Source organism: Brienomyrus brachyistius, chromosome 4, assembly GCF_023856365.1.
Source record: "Brienomyrus brachyistius isolate T26 chromosome 4, BBRACH_0.4, whole genome shotgun sequence".
Taxonomy (NCBI): domain Eukaryota; kingdom Metazoa; phylum Chordata; class Actinopteri; order Osteoglossiformes; family Mormyridae; genus Brienomyrus; species Brienomyrus brachyistius.
In genome coordinates, this window is record NC_064536.1 from 18,991,826 (window position 1) to 19,011,214 (window position 19,389).

The following is a 19,389-nucleotide window of genomic DNA, read 5'->3' on the forward strand; positions in this document are numbered from 1 at the left end:
TATGTGGACATTGTACAAGACCTAGCGAGAGCGTACAATAACACCCACCACAGTACCATTAAATTGAAACCGGTTGAGGTAAATGCACAGAATGCGGCCCATGTCTTCAACAACATTTATGGTTTGATGCCGAGTACATCTAAAAAGCACCGCTATAAGTTTAAAATTGGAGATGTGGTCAGGGTGTCTAAAGCACGGGGAAAATTCACCAAAGGATACGAGCAAACTTTTACGGACGAGTACTTTACCGTCGCCGAACATCTACCTAGAGCACCGCCGGTGTATAGGTTAAAAGATTATGATGGCGAAATCATAGAGGGGACATTTTACGCCGAAGAGCTACAAAAGATCAGACTAGACAAAGACAAAAACTTCAAAGTTGAGAAAATCGTTGCGGAAAAAACGCAGCGTGGTAAAAAAATGTTTTTAGTGAAATGGCAGGGATGGCCAGACAAATTTAACAGCTGGGTTCCTGCTAAACAAGTAGTTGACATATAAGTGCGACGGGCCGTGTTTGTAGTGTTCAGTTCCACCAAAAGCGGCCATGGAGGAAAGCGGCTTTTATGTCACGCTCCCAAGCAATGCGTCTATGGATGTTTTCCCACACAATACCATATCGAGCTACACGACAAAACTAGCCAGGCCGATTGAACTGAATGGTAAATGGGAAGTAGGCCTAGCCGAAATCCATTACCCGCGTACATGGGATACGCTGGTAGAAGAAGAAGACACCTTATTTTACGTGACAGGATGGATGTCGATACCGTCGACCCTACAGTACAAGCTAAAGGCAGGATATTACAGAGATATTGAAAAACTAATCAGTGAGACGAATGCGGTTCTAGGAGGGTCAAAACTAAAATTTGACTATAGCGTGATAAAAAACAAAGTGTATATGATCGGACCACCGCACGTTGCCTTTAAAGCGAAAGGTAACCTTGCACGGATGCTAGGGTTTGTGCCTGATGTATTTCAGAAGATTGGTGATAGACCAGCGGCACCGTACCCCGCCGACATAAGCGCCGGTTTTTACACGATTTACGTGTATTCAGACATTGTCGAGCATCAAAGAGTGGGTGACAGCCACGTGCCTCTTTTACGGAGCGTACATATAGCGGGGGAACACAACTCGATGGTCACAATATCTTACGACAGGATTCATTACGTATCGCTCTGCAAGAATCACATTGATAACATTGCCATCGAGTTAAAGTCTGACCAGAACAAGGCGATACCCTTCCGATACGGGAAAACGCTCGTAAAACTGCATTTCAGACCGGTTAAGCAGTACTATCCCCAATAATGTACAGCGCCGACGGCTTTTCAGATCCACATAGATATGTGGAATACTACAGAAACCAAGCGGGTAACGGTCTACCCGGATACAATGGAGCCCCCGTTATGTACGGTGGGGGTCTGGGGGGGCTTTTTCGAGGACTCCTCAGAATGGCTGTGCCATTTCTGAAAAGGACTTTCAATATGGCGAAACCGCATTTAAAATCGGCCGCCCAAAATATCGTTAAAGACGTAGTAACAGGAGCCATGACGGGTCAATTGACAGCACAGCCACAAGAGGGCTGGGGCTCATGGTGCTTGCTCGCGGCAAGCGTCGTAGACCCCCTGGGGATCGAATTACCACCGCTAAAAAACGCAAAGCAATACCCAAGAGAGTCACAGTAGTCAAAAAGAAGCGCGAGAAGAAGGTTGCCAAAAAAGCACAGAGAAGAAGATACATTTTCTAAAACTATGGCCCTCATTCACAACATGTCGGAAGAGTGTATGAAATCAGAATTGGATATTTTTGCAATACCATACACGCAAGCAAGCATTGATAAGAATATATACGTGGAAGTGCCACCACTCTCAGCCTTGACTGATAATGCCCCCTGGAGTTTTTTATCGCCGGTAATGGGGAAGATTACCTAGATCTCAACAACACGCTACTGCATCTCCGGTGTCGGATCACAAGAGCTAACGGTACAAACATTGACGCCGGTGCAAATGTGGGAGTCATAAATTACCCGATCGCCTCGATTTTCTCACAAGTGGACGTATCCCTGGGTGACCGGCTAGTGAGCCAATCTAGCAACACTTACCCTTACAGAGCGATGATAGAGTGCCTGCTTAATTATAGCGTCGGTACGCTCTCCAGACAGTTTACCTGCGGGTTGTTTTTCAAAGACAGCAGTACAGGAATGAATGAGACAGACCCGCAAGGCCTTAACGCGGGGCTAGAGAAAAGAGCCGCATTTTCGGCAAGAAGCAGCGTTTTCGATTTGATGGGCCCAATACACTCTGACATATTTTTTCAGGAGCGGCTAATGCTAAATGGGGTCGACGTCAAAATTAAAATGGTCCGAAACAAAGATGAGTTTTGCCTCATGAGTGGTGATGCAGCTGAGCAGTACTCGCTCAAAATAGTATCTGCATCCCTCTTTGTTAAAAAAGTTTCTGTATCGACGGCTGTCAAACTGGGACACGCGAGCGCATTGCTGACAGCCAACGCGAAATACCCGATCGAGAGAGTATGTATGAAAACTTTTAGTGTGGCCGCGGGTAGCCGTGTCTGCGCTCAAGAAAATTTGTTTCTAGGTCAGCTGCCTAAAACCGTAGTTATCGGGCTTGTAGATAATATGGGTTTTATGGGCGCGTACGATCGAAACCCCTTCAATTTTCAACATTACGACGCTGAATTTGTAGCGCTTTACGTAGATGGCCAGCAGTATCCCTCTAAACCCTTTCAACCAGATTTTATCCGAGGAAACGTGGCCCGTGAATATTACAGTTTGATTTTGGCTACGGGGAGACATTTGAAAAACGAACCTTTCGCTGTTGACAGAAACGAGTACATAAATGGCTACACTTTGTACGCCTTTAACTTGTCACCCGACGAGGGATGTAATCAGCATCTCTCCATGGTTAAAAGCGGAAATATGCGCCTGGAGATGAGGTTCCGACAGCCGCTGGCCAGGACGGCGACATTGATAGTTTACGCATCATTCGACAATATAATCGAGATTAACCAAAGGAGAAATGTATTGTACGATTACTACTAGTCATGAACACATTGGAGCTATCCAACATCCTTGGCAGAAACCGCTGGACTGCTAGACATTTTTATGGGGTGTTGGCTTGTGACGAGCTAGAGGCAGTAAAACTTGAAAAATTACCCGCAATCTTCATCGTCAACACACATCCGAGTTGGGCACCCGGTGAGCACTGGCTGGCGCTTTTCATCGGTACTGACAGCACCGCAGAGTTTTTCGACTCGTACGGAAATCCTCCGGATCACCCCAGCTTTCCGAGGACCATAAACGCTTTTATGACCGTCTCGTTTGCAACGCGAAGCAGCTTCAAAGCGATCTCAGTGTGACGTGTGGACAACATTGCATTTTTTATTTAATTAACCGCTGTAGAGGCTTTTCTTTTTGCAAAATTCTATCGTTTTATAGCAATGATTTAAAAAAGAACGATGCTATGGTTTCTCATTTTGTTTCTAAATTTAAATATATCAATCGTGTGAAAAATATGTTTACCAAAATGCAGATGGTGAGATGTTGTAAGGCTTTGAAAAAGATTGTGCATGACAAATAAAAAACACAAAGACAAAATATCACGTTTGAGTGTTTTAATTAAGCAAGTACAAAAGCATTTTAAAACACAAGCCAGTCGGGTCTTAAGAATTTCCGGGGGGTTCGCGGTGACCGACCATCTCGGGGTGTCCCGTCACGCCGCTCCTCGGGGCGGGGCTTGTTCTTGATCGACTCTATGAGACGTCCAACATCTTGGTTAGGTATGAGGGTGCAAGGCATGTTGAGTCTAGCCAGGCCTTGTAGAAATTCTCCCCACCCCACAGGCCTTCTCCCCTCGTTCACGTTATGCGGGTTGGTAATGTTTTTAAGCAAATCGAGCATGTGGGATCCAGAGATAGTTGTACCATTAAAAACAAACTCCCCGCGCGGATTCCACGCAGTGACGGCAGAGTTTTCAAGCATTTTACCCATTATATATTCCGCCTTTTTCTTGTTACGCGAAGCAACATTTTTAATGACTTCGTCCATAATGGAATCCCCAGCAACGGTGGCACGTGCCGCCACAGCATTATCTATTACGGGGTCTTCAGGAGGAAGTGTTAAAGATAAGGGCTCATTATCACCTTGCCTGGCCAAAGTCAAATATCTCTGTAGCACCTCTGTGTACAAGCGGACCTTTTCGTGGTCAGCAACATCCGTTCTTGATAAAATGTTGCGTATTGCAATGTCCAATTCGCTTTCGGCAGTCTGTCTTATCGTGTCTTTAGGAGATGTGGCATTATGCAGTTTTTCAAGCTGAGCCTTAGGAACTAGATACATTTTCCTAGCGTGTTCCATTTACTTAGCTCCGTTGAAAAAGACTGGTGAGAAACGGTATGGCGACACTTAGCAGGGGTAGAATGAATCCCCCACCGGTCTGTATAATAGCCTTCTTCTTTTTTTTAAACGATGTCCGTTTGTTTGCCAATAGTTTAATGCCGCTCTTTTGCTTTTTTAGTTGTACAATCTGGGCTTTGGTTAGCGGGATCTTGCCGCACAGCACGTTCAAAGCTATTTCACAAAGAGTGTTCAGCAAACCCGGAGATGCCGTCTTTAAAATTTTCTTTCTCTGTCTGGCGTTACTGTCAAATAAAGCTTTCAGGTCACTCCAGTTTCTTTTTATACGAGCCGACATTATTATTTTTTCTTGAGCACGTAAGCAGCCGGCCACTCGGGTGGAAGCATTCCTGTTCTGAGCCTACAGTCCTCGGGTGTCACGGCTTTTAAATCCACCAACAGATATCCGTAAGGGACTTTTGTAGCGTCTTCGAAAGCTTCTAGAAAAAATTTTGAATGCCGCGGGTACATCTGCCTTGCCAATACACTCGTCTGTAATTTATCTCGGGGGTTTTTAAATAATACGATATAATTAGCGTTGAGATTGATGGTCCGGCTCTTCTTACCTTGGAAGAAAAGATTCTGCACCAGATATATGACGCTTAGATTTCTGTGATGCGTGTACTTGGTAAAAGCTTTTTCCACCTCGCCGTTATCGCTGGCTTTTTCCATAAGGTCGTCAATGATGATCAAATTAATTTTATTTGATGGTAAAAGTTCGTCGTCACACAGAGACTCTGGGATTCCTTCCACAAATTTAATATTTTTTATTTTGCACAACAAATCATCATACAATGGTTGCCAGCAAGAATAGCACCATACGACGTTTTCAGCCACTCTGGACAATGTACAATCCACATTCTCAAGCAGTCTTTTAATGAAATAAGACTTGCCACAGTTGCTCGGTCCCGATATAATGCACGAGAATGGGTGCTGAAGTCTATTGTCGAACCCGTCACTAGAATCCATAAGGCAGGGTGGAATAGTCAGGCAGTAGCTGCCGCTTGGTGTACACAACCTTGAAACACTTGTTGACTGTCTTAGTTTTCAAAAGGAAACCCCTTTTATCCCTCAAGATTTGCTGCGTAGATGTCCTGATCTCTCGATGGGGGTCACGTGGGTTACTCACAAAATCGTGAACTAAGTCTGTGAGGGATGCGATGTTGACAACTTTCGAATTGGTGTTGTGCAGCGTTATGCCCTTAACTTTCAAGTTTGTTTTACTTTTTGCGGTTCTGTACCCATAAGTTTTGGGACCCCCTGATACAAATTCCACAATGTGATCATCTGGGTCCAACTCGCTTGTCAGCTCACCGAGAAAGTCACCCAAAGGTGGCATCCAGTCCCCCGGCTTGCTGACAAAAATGACAGAGTCTGTATCATGGTACAGCGTACGCCTCCCCAAGCGGTCCATGAGGTTGTACAGCTCGAGCCTTGCATACGCGGTAGTGAACGCCGCAATAAACGTGTTGACGTGCCGCGGCATGTTAGGGAACCCTTTTATGTTCCGCCATTGGACCATTGCCACATTGTCATTCAAAAAGGAAAAGTGAGACACATTGACCAGCTTTGAAAAAATGAACATGAGAAACTCATCGGGGTCTTTGATGAGCGTCGTACTTGCCTGATTTATCCTCTGTCCAAATTTTCCCCAAAGACTGTTTAAAAACAATTTGGAAATTTGGCGTTTTACTTTGTTCACCCCGATGTTTTCGGGGTTCAAGCGGATGCCCTCCTTCTCAAAGTAGGTCTGAATGTATCTCTCTTTATCCTCAGCACTCTTTACCCAAGAGGGATAACCCGAAGCCTCCTGTTTTCCCTTTAAATGGGTGTTAATATAGTCAGCAAAGAGTGTGTCTGTCCTGTCGGGGAAATGCCAGACCTCGTAAATCTTGGCAATTTTGTAGCCCTTTTCAACAGCCTTGTTGATTTCAATACTGCACCACGTACCGCTCAGAGCTCTCTGCTCATCTGTATGATTGCAGACCCCCTGCGTCTCAGTTTCACAGCATGTTCTGCAAAGTGTGAACATGAGTTTACCGCCGGACCTGTAAGGCAGAACCGGCAGGTAAAGACCTCTCGGTGGGTAAACCTTGGCTTTGATCAACCCAAAATAGTTTTCCACACTGTCAAAATCGCGGTAAATGACCACGGGGTGTCCTACCGGGTACTCCTTAAACTTGTTGACAGAGGGATAAAGGCTCGTGTTAGCAGAATTACGTCGACAGCGCATAACCTTGCCTTCTTGCAGCGGAATAATAATTCTAATGATGAGTACAGCCACTTTGCTCTGTAGCCTTTATCGGCCTAGTTTATTAATCACACGAACAGACACGTCGCTTAAGGTACAACACTCCACACTTCGTGAGTGTTAACATACAGAACAAGAAAGACATTCCCTTATATAGGGGGTGCTGCCAAAAGTATACGCCCTACAAACACTGCCACCTCTTGGTCATGTGTTGGTACAGTTATATGCAATCATACATTTATCAACAGCTCGTGAAGTCGTAATAATCTATACGCTCGTCGCCCTCTGCTTTGTAGTGCAATTGCAAGGCGTTAGTTCTGCCGCCAAACAGAGCGTCCCGAGGGTCGATGCGCTCTGGAAAGTCAAATTCCCTCAAGAACGCCTGTACACTTGCACTTTCAGCCTTCAGTTTGTCCCACTGGTGTTCCCAAATAACATGTACATTGAGGTTGTACGTGTGTTTAAGGGCAAATATTTTATCCTGAAACTGCTGATGCATGTCCCCAAAACGCAGTTTTGTTACAGGGTTCAGTGTGTTAGAATCAAAGCATTCTGGGCACCCGTGAAAAAGACACCCAGCAAATTCGTACGCCGTACGAACCCCGTCGATTTCGGCATAGCCGTCGAGGTAGTAGGGACCCATTTTCACCTCCCCTCTACAGAGCGCGTGCTGTATCTCTAGTTTTTCGCTATGTGCGATGTATTCCAGCCACTGGATAGATGGCGTGGAGTATGCCTTTTGTCGCTTGATGTAATTATCTGGAGTGGTCAGAGCGACGGTATTTTCAGGCAAAAAACTCATGCAAAACTGTTTCATGCACACAGAGGCTATGGTGACACATTGAAAAGGGTCTAGATTACAGCTGTTTATAATCTCACCCCTGAACCTGAGACAGCCCTCTCTCAAGATGACAACATCATTTTTACAGTACTCTGCCATTTCTTTTCTAAAGTCAAACGTCTCACCCGCAATAGTACCGTACCACTCCATAAACTCTCTCTTTTCCTTCTCCATCATGGTTTGCACACCGTATGCCTCTGGTGGCGGGTAGGGACCTACGTAATTTTGATTTTCTACGGTATTCCAAAAATGTGGGAAATAGCCCTTCTTTTCGCTCTCAAAACCCAAAGCGGCTGGGAATGCGCTCAGCTTCATGGGCAGAAAGCAGAGGGAGTCAATGTATCTTTGGCTAAAGTCCTCGTCTGTCACACAGAGCAGTTTGCTGCCCTGTGTGATAATGTGGGGAGTGACTCCATTTTCAACTAAATATTTCATGAGCAGGTAACTGTCATAGCCTTTAGAGTTGTGCGCTATAAATGTGTACCCCTTGTATTTACGGTTGCGGTACTTTTTGAAAAATTCAGCCACACAACCATCCCCCTTAGCGGTCCAACAGTTACCCTCAAAGTCAATGCAGCAGATGTAATTAGCAATGTGCGTCCCCTCATCTTGTCTACATTCAAAGTCGTAAAATACATAGCGGTCTGTCAAGGCCTCAGTCTTTACTGGCTCGATAAAACACTGATGCTCACAGTCAGGGGTCAGGTCCTCTTTACAAAAAGCGCATCTGTTATTTGGTTTACATTTATGACCCTTTTGATTATTTTTAGTGACGGTGTACCGTCGGTTACACTTGTCACAATACTTGACTGTGGCACATAAGCTGCGTACACCACCGGTGCCTGGTTGCTGCTTTGATATTTTGTGTTGCTCGAAGCAATACCGCGATCGACAGAAAGATCCGCAGTCCTCACAATGTATGTATGCTGTGCGGTGCTTATGGCACTCGGGACTGAGACACACGTTGCAGTAATATTCGCATTTGTGATCTGATTTAACACTGTATGAGGCGTAACAGTAATCACAGACGTATGATTCACCAAAAAACGCACTCAAGCTTTTTATACCAAAATAATGCTGATCTTGAAGGTACAGAAAGATTGTTTTATTAAGAGGTTCGGGGTTTGTCTGAAATTTCTTAAAAATGTCAGACTTGTCACAGCGGTACCACACAACGATTTTGACCCCAAGCATTCGCTCAAACTCTGCTATGTTTGAGAATGAAACCATGTCGGCCACAGTTAGCCCGACTGATTCCTGCAAACGTTTAGCTTCTATCTCAGCAATCTCATGTGACATGTCAGGGTTTAAGAGGCGGACTACGCAGTAAGCAAAGCACAGATTATTGCCAGAGTTTTCAGAAACAATAAGGCACCTGAGCTTCTTTTGCAAAATTTCAGATTTTAAAAGTTTGGTTCATTTCTGCCGATTGCCTGCCCCACCATTTCGATTATGAATAATCTGCACGACCAGCTCCAGCGTTTCATCGCTAAAAACCTCGGCATTACTCTGTGTAAGGTTGTCTACCATCGATAGCAGATCATTTAGATCGATCTCGCCTCGAACATGTATAGCTGTGTCATTAGTCACTGAATCGCCCTGCAGTTCCACCTGTATGATATCCCCAGGCCCCGCTAAAGCGTTCACTCTGTCCACCAAATTTTGGAATGTCTGTATAACAGACCTGTAGACATCTACTATGTCCTCATGCTCAATCCCCTCAAAATGAAAGCGTTGCCTTATTTCAGTGTTGTTAAACTGTGGTCTGCGTATTACATTAACATCACCATCAGCTGCGCCCCCACCATGTTGTTGTTGTTCCCCATTATCAACGTCCATAATTTCAGGGTCCCCCGCCGCTCCATCTTCATCATCATTTAAATCATTTAAGAAGTTTTGTAAAATGGGGTTAAATTCACCCGGTTGCTCACCATTCAGTTCAGCAATCATCTGATGCAGTTCAGCGTACATGGCCGATCCGTCATCAGCGTCAAGCATTTGCACATCGTTGTCCGGTCCGCTGTCAGCCGCGTTGTCGTCAGCCATTTCCACATTCATAGACACATGAGCATTTGGTAGCCACCCGTCTACATTGTCTATAGCGTCACCCATATTAACATAGTCCATATCCTCAACAGCTTCATGAGCACCATTCTCATTTAAATCATTTATTAAGGCGAGCATGTAGGGGTTAATTTCAGCCGGTGGTCCGTCATTCAGTTCATCAATCAGCCGAAGCAGATCGGGGTTCAGCGGCGTTTCACCATCGTCGTCATCATTTATATGCATGCTTCTACCCCCGTCAAAACTCCACTGCCTCCAGTTTTCTGCCATGTCCGTGCTTATTCTTTATATCTGATCAGACAAATCCGCCAAAAAATCACACATTTGATCCTGAAAAAGGAAAAAAGCTACCTTGAGCCCCTTCAGCCTCTCGGCCCGGGATACAGCGCCGTCCAGGGAGCTCGCAACCGGCCACTGCCAAGGTGTTAATTGGTCAATATCCCAATCTTGCGTCCTCTGCAGGGGTCCCGATAAGGCCCGGGATGTGGTCGCTGGATCACCGCTTGCTGGGATCCCTTGGTCCGGTGTCACAACCCCTGTAGTAGGAGTACCCGGCGGCGTAGATTCCAACTGTTCTTCAGGTTCGCTCTGTGCGCCGTCGGTTGAAGTTTCTGCCGTCGCTAGACCCGCTTCAATTTTTTCAGCCGCAGCGATCAACAATTCATCATCGGCAGTGTCTTGGGGGGAAGAGAAGGACAAAAATCAGTCTTTAAGCATTTCATACACAAAAATCCACGATGCGGGTATTGTTCCACGTACCGTTAAAACTATCCGTTCTTTTCCGCTTATGTTGTCTTTGGACAGCCCCTTCACGATTATCTCTGAAAATAACCGTCGGTGTGCTTAACAGGTCGGCGTCCTTATCTGCAACAGTGAACATAAAACTTTCAGTCTTTCCACAATTTTTTAAAACAGTAAATCCATTGATGTGCTTATCATTGATATTAACTTACCGCTATTCCAATCCTCTGCTTCACGGGGTTTACTCGGGCTTGACACCGTGGAAAATTCTTGGTCAAAAGTAATCGCAAATGTTTTCACAATAGCGACAATTCAAACAATTTTAAAGTATGGCGAAAGAAATTTAACATACCCCCAGTTTGTCATTTCCATCTTTGGCGTCGTGAGCTGATCGTCGATAACGTTTCAAGTTCTTCTGTATTTTTGTTCGAAGCGTCGCCCTTAATATAGGGGAAACTTTTTTTTTGGGGGGGGGGGGGGGGGCTGGACCGCCCCTTCCCCGCTGTGGGGCCACATGCTGTGGACACATGGTGGCGCTAGCGACCCGTCTTTACCGCCGTTCGAGTTATTGCCAGTTTTTAAAATGTGCTTTTGCCCCCCTATTAAATAATCGCGTACGTCTACTTTAGCCACATTGAAATAATTTTATTCATTAAGCCTTGTTTACGGGGTAGTTTGTCGACTGCTTTAGTCCTCAACTTATTTATTTTTATACTTAAATATCATAATTTGTGGTAATGATCGTTTTTATTCCTTGTTTAGTGGTGCGGCTGTTTGTCGTGTGCTTTATTCCTTAAACTTTTATATATTTTATACGTAAGCATGTGTAATTAATGGTTTTTTATTCTTTGTTTAACACATTAGTGGTGCGGCTGTTTGTGGAACCAGTCGGATACCCTGTTGTTTAATTCCACCTCATTGCATAAATGGCATATATCACACCCATACAAATTTAAAATAACGTTATAACGAAAGAATTTGTTGCTGCCTAAATTTCAGCCGTTCCTACACAACATCCTGCTGTTCTGATGAGCTAACCCCTGCCTAACGGCATTGCCAAGTATTGCATGTCGACCCGAGAAAAAGGTAGTTGCATTGCAAAGGTAGATGCATGAATTCTTGGTCTGTGACAATTGTTCGCCATTTGACAGTTGCTTGACGCAACGAGCTGGCCCAATAAAGGAAATGCTGTGTGGATCTACGCGCATGCGCCACACGAGAGTGAGAGCATGCATTCTTTTAAACAAGAATTAACCGCGTTATTTCCTGATTATTGCAGTCGAAAATGCTCAGAGCGCTTTACTTTATTATTCACATTGGCAGAAAAGTGCTTCATTACTTAAAAAACGTTACGGTTATAGGGGTTTATTTGAAATAACAGGCGCTCCGTCGGCGTCGCCATTTTGAAAGGGGAGGCGGCGTGGGTGCGCATGCGCCAAACGCCGGACTAGCGATCGGCCATTCCGCCCCGCGTTGTTCAAACAGAGTAGTCGCATGTGTCGGAGCTCCAGGATCGTTTCGTCCTATTTCTTCTAAAAGTTTGCCGCTTGCATGCTTTCTTCAACCTGGTAAATATAACTAAAGTCTTTCGTGTTGGTTAAATGTAATGAGTGATAGCTTCTTTTAAAACGACGGGCTTGTTTGTTGTTTTCGCTTGTTTAAATTTGCTCTTCTGCTGCTTCTTTCCGGGCATGTTTGTTAAAATTCACCCTGCTTTTTCTTTTAAAATAACACTAAGGGTTTTCTTCTTTTGGGTCTTTCTTCTTTTAAAACATTTTGGTGCTTTCTTTTAAAATACGCCGCGGCGCTTACTAACAACACGGGGCCGGACGGACGCCCCCGCTGAACGTGTATGCGCTAGCTTGCCATTATCCTGCTCTATGTTTTATTATACCTTAAAACGTAATTGAAAAAACCACATTAATAAAATACATGTAATGTATTTTTATTCTATTAATCCCCCAAACCACCCTATCGGCAACACGTGGCATAAGCATGTATTGCTACCATATATGGGCATAACGGCAATCTCCCAAAACCATATCGCCCCCTATCGGCAGCACGTGGCATAAGCATGTATTGATACCATATATGGGCATAAACCCCCGACCAATCAGAATCAAGGATAAGCCACTTCCTCTTATGACTCAGAAGCGGAGAATTAAGCTCCGCCCAATGTACCAGGTAATATCTCTCTGATATGGTTAATAGGTACAGTCATTATTTATGCACAATAAAACATTAACTTGATAAAAATAGTCTAAAATAAAAATCTTAACTCTTGGTGAAGTCTAAAAAAACATGCATATTTAGCAACAACGAGAATGGACAGTTAAGTTGATATTCTGACTGCAGCGTTTCAATTTTTTATTAAAACCAACGTGGACAGCATTTTGATTTCACTACATGCCTGATCATCTATGCTGCACTACATGTGATTCCAAAAGACCAAATGATTTACTTTATATTTTGGTCAAACTTTCTTCTTTTAAAATCCACACAATTTAGGAATAAGATTATTAGATGCAATGTGTCCCACAAAACACTCACAGTGGCACTGCAGTAATACAGACATACCCCTGAACACAGTGGAAAGGTGGATTCTTACTCTGACCTCCCTCTCCTTCCTCTGGTGACCAGCTATTGGCCTCTTGCAAAATTATATCAGTTGCATCACTGATACACTGAGCATCTAAATAATAATTTGTTTTGTTTCCAAACTTTTCACCCTGTAAAGATATTTCTAGTCATTCTCAAACAAATGCATATGTACATATGTAAATAAATAAGTAATTTAAATGGCATCCAATAATTTATGTAATATAGGCTTGATTCATTTTGATATTAATATCGAATTGTGAATATGAGAGTGTGTGTGTGTGGGGGGGGGTGCTCAGGTAATTTTTAGGCCACTCTCTATAGTTCATGTTATGTTATGGTTATTAGCTCTTATTTTTGTTATTAAAAAACACCAAACCACACATTTTAAAAACATCACAGAGGACAAGCTCACAGTCATATTCACAGTTGTGGTAAATGTATGCAGAAACCTTGTAACAGTGTAATAAATATGAAAACACATCCACTGCTTATGAAATAAACTTTTTTAGCTCATTCTTAGTTCATGTTGAATTATCTGTCATAAAAATATAAATGTCTAATACTAACCAACAGTATGATCATTCTGTATGGCAATTTTTGTTAACATTTTGTTTATGGTTTGTTTAACTTTAATTAAATCATTTAAGCTCATTTACATTATATTTTAAAAATACAATCCATAAAATACCAGGTTCCATAAACTAGACTTAAAGCAGTCCGATTCCACTGTTGCATGACATCCACATACACTATATTGCCAAAAGTATTGGGACACCCCTCCAAATCATTGAATTCAGCTGTTCCAATTGCTTCCATAGCTAGAGTTGTATAAAATCAAGCACCTAGGCATGCAGACTGCTTCTACAAACATTTGCGAAAGAATGAGTCACTCTCAGGAGCTCAGTGAATTCAAGTGTGGTACCGTGATAGGATGCCACCTGTGCAATAAGTCTATTGGTGAAATTTCCTCTCTACTAAATATTACAAGGTCAACTGTTAGTGGTATCATAACAAAGTGGAAGCAATTGGGAACAACAGTAACTCAGCCGTGAAGTGGTAGGTCACGTAAAATCACAGAGCGGGGACAAGGCATGCTGAGGTGCACAGTGTGCAGAAGCCAACTGTCTGCAGAGTCATTAGCTACAGACCTCCAAACTTCATGTGGGTTTCAGATTAGCTCATGGAATGGGTTTCCATGGCCGTACAGCTGCATCCAAGCCTTACATCACCAAGTGCAATGCAAACCAACAGATGCAGTGGTGTAAAGCACGCCACCACTGGACTCTACAGCAGTGGAGGCGTGTTCTCTGGAGTGACCAATCACGCTTCTCTGTCTGGCAATCTGATGGATAAGTCTGGGTCTGGCAGTCGCCAGGAGAACGGTACTTACCTGACTGCATTGTACCAAGTGTAAAGTTTGGTGGAGGGGGGGTTATGGTGTGGGGTTCTTCTCCTAACGTGAGTTTTCTCCCCAACCTTCAGAGCCTGTAAACATGCGGTCAGCTGATTGGGATCTCTAAGCTGTCCTTAGTGTGTGATTGTGTGTGTGAGTGTGTGCTCTGCTATAAACTAGTATCCCATCCATCGTGTCCCCTGCCCTGTGCCACCTGGGACAGGCTCCAGGCTCCCCACCCCCCTGTACAGGATAAGCAGTTATTGAAATGTGTTGGATACTTTTTCACTATTTCATCTTTCTGTTCCTGGACCTGGCTGAAGCATTTTACTTATATTAGATCTTTTAGCTTAATAGTGGTAATTAATGATTCTAGAAAATAAATCTATAACTATATTTTGGCAAACATCCAGTTTGTTTGGAGGGACAATAACAGTTGAACAACCTTCTAATCATTGTAAATTCCATGTGATACAGATTTTTCAGTTCCATAAAATAGAATAAGCATGATTCCTGTGATATGGGGTTTTTAGCCAGTAGAATGTGGAGCTCTTTCACTGGTTTTCACAAAGACTTAGTCTTATTGAAAACAGAAACTGACTTGGTCACACAAACGTGAGGCTGACTGTACTGCACACTCTCTCTGCATGGTCTACTGTATATTTACATGAACAGACTGGAAAATGAGGTTATTTATTAACCTGTATGATAGATCTCTGCCGTTTTCTTTTTGCAAACATTCTCCAGTTGATCCTTCAGTTCAGAAACCACCTTCATCACATTCCCAAAATACCAATGTAGATTGACAGAGATTCTGGGTCCAAATCCAGCTTCATGGGTGACAGGAAGATCCTGGTACCTCTACAGACACACAGTCTGATTAAATAGCTTTATCAAAACAAATGTGTATGGGGATCTAATTAACAGGACCATTAACATCTGACCAATGACAGACTAGCTGAAATACAAATGAGAACATGCATCCATTTGAATGCTCTGGTTTTCTTATTGCCAAAGTAGCTGTTCTGTTACCTGGAGGAAATGGATGTGATCCTCTGTGTGTGAAAGCTGCTCCAGCTCAGAGTGTCTCCTCTTCAGTTCATCAATATCCTGCTTCAGTCTCTTCATGTGTCCTTCAGTCTGGCTCACTATACCCTTCTCCTGATCTCTGATCAGCTTTGTCAACTCAGAGCGTCTTCTCTCAATGGAGCGGATCATCTCAGTGAAGATCCTCTCGCTATCCTCCACTTCTGACTGTGCTGATCTCTGTTGGTGACACAGGGAGCAGAGGACGGTAAATTACAATTGGCCGCTTTTGAGACTCCAGAGAGCCTCATTGTACAATAGAGATGACAGGAGGTATAAAAACAGCACAGGGCTGTTCAGGTCCAATGGCATCAGTCAGCTTGTGCTTCTTAAAAGCTGGAGACTCATAGTGAGGCTGGAGGTGAGTTTCACAGTAAGAGACCAGACACACCAGGCAGGACTTGACAGCTTTGTGTTTTCTCCCAGTACAGACGTCACACTCCACATCTCCAGGTCCAGCATAATCGTCAGCAGGAGTAGCTGCTTGTAGTCCAGTCTTCTTCAGTTTCTCCACCACTTCAGCCAGTATGGTGTTTCTGCCCAGAACAGGTCTGGGTGTGAAGGTCTGTCTGCACTGGGGGCAGCTCCAAGACGATCCTCCTGATCCCAGCAGCTCTTAATGCAGCTCATACAGTAATTGTGCCCACACGGAAGAGCCACTGGATCCTTCAGTAGATCCAGACAGATCGGACAGCTGAACTGGTTCTGATCCAGTGCGACACTGGCTTCTGCCATTTTACCACAAACACTAACGGAATTCACTTCCATTTTCTCTCACAGTCGTGTGTGTGACAGTGGGAGGAGCTTCCTGAGTAGAGCAGACTAGGCAAACATTGGAGTTGGAGAATAAAATGGTAGATTATATGTACAACAAACATGTATTTAGTTAAATTATTTAATTATATTAGTTTTATTATTACTGTCTTTGTTTTTTTCATGAAACAAGCTATAATCTGACAATTTTATGTTGTAGGATAGAAATTAAGCAGAAGGCAGAGTTTTACAAGAAAACTATTGTCATGCCCGGCTCGTCCGCTCCTCCTGTGTACCACGCCCCCTGCTTACCCACGTGTGTTTCCCGGATCGTACCCAGCTGTGTCCATTTGCTTTCAATCAGTCTTGTGCATTTAAGTCCTGGTCTCCCCAGTTTTCCTGGCCTGTCATTGATGTAAGTCGGCGTTTCATGTCTCCTGTTCCCAGTTTGTTTATTAAATCCCTGGTTTACCCCAACGTCCGCCTGCTTCCTGCCCGTTCGCCTCCGTCCGGCTTTGAGTGTGACAGAATGACAGACCAAATCAAAGAGATGCCGCAGCAGACCGAGAACCAACGTCTCGGTCTGCTGCAAGAGGTATACTTCTGGCTCACCCAGCCCGACATCCGAGAGGATCCCGTCGCGCTGGAGCTAGCCAATCGCAGCTGTGATCTGCTTGCGATGTCCCCCCTTGAGGGTAGGCATTGCCTAGGAGAGGTGCGGTCTAATCTCTGCCAGCTAGTTCGGCGAACGACAGCGCGGAGACTGGGGTTGGACGCATCGAGTGCCGCGGAAGAGGTTCCACAACCACCTGTTCCGTCGGACGTGGAGCAACCTCCCGCGGCCTCCGTGACGCGCAGGAAGAGGAGGAAGAGGCCAGCGGACCCCCTGACGATTTCCTTGGGAGCGTGCGCACTCTTCCCCGCTTACCTTTCAGCCGGGGAGCACGAGAACTCTCCGACTGACACAGTCGTCACTATCGCTGCGAAGCTGCCCTCGCAGGCGCCTTTCCCCGTGCGGGGAGAGCGCCCATCTGCCGCGGAGCTGCCACCGCCCCTCGAGCAGTACTGCTTCAGGCCTGAGCGGCTGGCCAATAAGGGGGCCAGCGCTGTGCGGGACGCTGTTCCCCGTGTGCCCCGGTCTTTTAAAGGGGCCATGCCCGGTTCGCCCGCACGGGATTTGCCAGTCCCCCCGCCTGCAGCTACCGCGCGCAAGGCGCTCCCCCTGCCTGCCGCTCCCAAGCAGGCACCCCCTCAGCCGGCGGATCCGGCTCCCGAGCAGGAACTCCCTTTGCCTGCAGCCCCGGAGCTCGAGAATCCACCTGCGCAGCCGCTGCCTGCGCAGCCGCCGCTGCCGCCTTCGCCTGCGCAGCTGCAGCCTGCAGCTCCCGGGCAGGCGCCCCCGCTGCAGCCACCTGCAGCTCCCGGGCAGGCGCTCCTGTCCCTGGCCCCGCTCCTGTCCCTTCTTTCCTTGCCCCGGCGTCCTCGGCCCCGACCAAGGGGCATGATGTCTGGGTCCCTCCCGCCCGGCCCCCTGGCTCGCCCTCCCTCGCCTGCGCTCTGGCTCGGTTGGCGCCTGCGGGGCCTGGCCCTCCGGGTTGGACGTCGCCTGCGGGTCCCCCTCCGAGACCTCGTCGCCCCGCCTCGCTCCCCTCTCCGGTGCCTGGTCGGTCGCCTGCGGGCTCCCCGACGGCGGCTCCTCGGTCGCCTGCGGGGCCCCCACCTTCGGCCCGTCGGAGGACGTCGCCGCCTGCGGCGGCTCCCCCCCTCGCCTTGCCTTCGCCCTGGCCCCTTCCAGCTCCCTCGTCCCCTTCCCTGGTGCTCCCTCCCTGGCCCCTCCGCGGGTCCCTCGCCCTGTCTCCTCTGCCCCTCCGAGGTCCCCTCCGGCTCCGGCCGCCTGCGGCCCCTCCGGCTGCCTCCCGTCGCCCACTTGGGCTCCCTCGGGCTCCCCTTAGTTCCCCCTCCTTCTCTCCCTTTCCTGCTCCGGTCCCGCCAGTGTTTGTCCCTCCTCCTGCCTCTGTCCCGCTGTCCTCTGTTCTTGGTCCCTTTGTTCTGCCCCGCTCCGCTCCTGGTTTCCCGTCGTTCCCTCCCGTCACTCCCGCTCCTTTTGTTCCTCCTGTTCCCTCTGTTTCTCCCTTCCTGATCTGTCTCTCTGCCTTCCCGTCCCTTTGTCAGCTTCTGTCTTCCGTCTTGTCCCTGGCTTTGTTCTGTGTCTCCGTCTTGTTCCCGGTCCCGTGTCATTGATTCTGTTTTTGTTTTTCAGGTCCTGGTTTACCTCGTCCCGTCCGTCGCCCCCTTCCTTGGCGCGCCCGGTGAAGCGCGCCTTTGGGGGGGGGTTCTGTCATGCCCGGCTCGTCCGCTCCTCCTGTGTACCACGCCCCCTGCTTACCCACGTGTGTTTCCCGGATCGTACCCAGCTGTGTCCGTTTGCTTTCAATCAGTCTTGTGCATTTAAGTCCTGGTCTCCCCAGTTTTCCTGGTCTGTCATTGATGTAAGTCGGCGTTTCATGTCTCCTGCTCCCAGTTTGTTTAACTCCCTGGTTTACCCCGACTTCCGCCTGCTTCCTGCCCGTCTGCCTGCTTCCTGCCCGTTCGCCTCGCACGATCGCCGTTCCGTCCGGCTTTGAGTGTGACAACTATTATGCAGAGAATTAATTTGTTTGTTTAAAAGCTGATATTTGATTTGAATTTTTCCCGAGATGCCGCTGATTTAAAGCACAAAGGCAGTGTAATGTTTAGCTGTTATATGGTATCAGGTGTATTACACAGGGATGTACAAACCTGTGAACGAGCCTTTATATGTACTGCCAGTCCACAAGTTTGTTTTTCACATTGGACACATGAAGATTAAGCACAAACTCAAAATGTCATATTTCTCATATTTGTTTGCGTCTGTGTGGGGAGAGTTTAATTTGTTTTAGGAAGGAGAATCAGGTAAGCAGGTTTGGACTTGTCAAATTAATAAATTAATATCTATGTAGGATCACACATGCACATATCACAGAGCTTAAATTCCAGGTGGCCTGAGACAAGGCCTACCCTGGTAGGAGAAGGCACACATCGACCTAGGCCTCAAAAGGGGGGTTCGTGACCCCACACACACAGATAACAAGGGAGGCCAGCACTCTAGCTTTTATTGCTCAAAGTTTTAATGACCTACAGACAGCAGAGTGGACCCCAAGGACAGGGGCCCCTCGACTTGGCCCACAACTCCATTCCCCGACATCCTGCCTTACGTACCACTCACCCAGCA

General features: G+C 46.3%; 2 protein-coding genes across 2 annotated transcripts in view; one reads left to right on the plus strand and one right to left on the minus strand.

Annotated features, from left to right (window-relative positions):
- Positions 1 to 19,389, plus strand: part of LOC125739602 (NACHT, LRR and PYD domains-containing protein 12-like) — a 926,911-nt gene that overhangs the window by 25,989 nt on the left and 881,533 nt on the right. The window lies entirely within an intron of this gene.
- Positions 12,949 to 19,389, minus strand: part of LOC125739650 (E3 ubiquitin/ISG15 ligase TRIM25-like) — a 122,108-nt gene continuing 115,667 nt past the window's right edge. The window contains exon 5 of the mRNA XM_049009973.1: positions 12,949 to 13,035. The gene's annotated coding sequence lies outside the window, so the exon portion shown is untranslated. The remainder of the gene's footprint in view (positions 13,036 to 19,389) is intronic.